This window comes from Haliaeetus leucocephalus, unplaced genomic scaffold, assembly GCF_000737465.1.
Source record: "Haliaeetus leucocephalus isolate CR32 unplaced genomic scaffold, Haliaeetus_leucocephalus-4.0 Scaffold317, whole genome shotgun sequence".
In the NCBI taxonomy this organism is placed as follows: Eukaryota; Metazoa; Chordata; class Aves; order Accipitriformes; family Accipitridae; genus Haliaeetus; species Haliaeetus leucocephalus.
Window position 1 is genome coordinate 9,050,696 of NW_010972753.1, and position 412 is coordinate 9,051,107.

Consider the following 412-nt stretch of genomic DNA (forward strand, 5'->3'; position numbering starts at 1 on the left):
GGAAGACGGGACCGGGGAAGCGGAGCCGCCCCCTCAGTCAGCCGGCCGCACGCCCGGGATCGCGGGGCCTGGCATGAGACTCTGCCCTGCTGGCTACCTGGAATGAGGCGGTCCCCGGCCGCGCTCCTTCGGCAGCACCCAGGAGGGCACCGGGCCGTCGCAGCAGCAGCCGCGGGACAAGGAGAAGCCGTGCGGGGGTGAGTGGAGGAGCGCTGTGCCCGGGCGGGGCCGGGGAGCCGAGGCCGGGGCCGGGGCCGTGTACGCGGCGAGGCGAAGCCGGCTGCTCGGGGGCAGCTGTTTGTGCTGCAGCCGGCCGCCGTCGTGCGGAGCGGAGCGGAGGGAGGCGCTCCCCGGGGGATGGGGCTCCCCGGGTCGGGGTGCGGGACGGCGGGGTGCGGCGGGGAGGAGGGGG

The 412-nt window shown here is 77.9% G+C and overlaps 1 protein-coding gene across 2 annotated transcripts in view; it reads left to right on the forward strand.

Annotated features, from left to right (window-relative positions):
* Nucleotides 1-6: 6 nt before the first annotated feature.
* The window catches only part of USP9X (ubiquitin specific peptidase 9, X-linked), a 102,518-nt gene continuing 102,112 nt past the window's right edge, over nucleotides 7-412 (forward strand). For both annotated transcript variants that reach the window (XM_010571355.1, XM_010571356.1), the window contains exon 1: nucleotides 7-197. The gene's annotated coding sequence lies outside the window, so the exon portion shown is untranslated. The remainder of the gene's footprint in view (nucleotides 198-412) is intronic.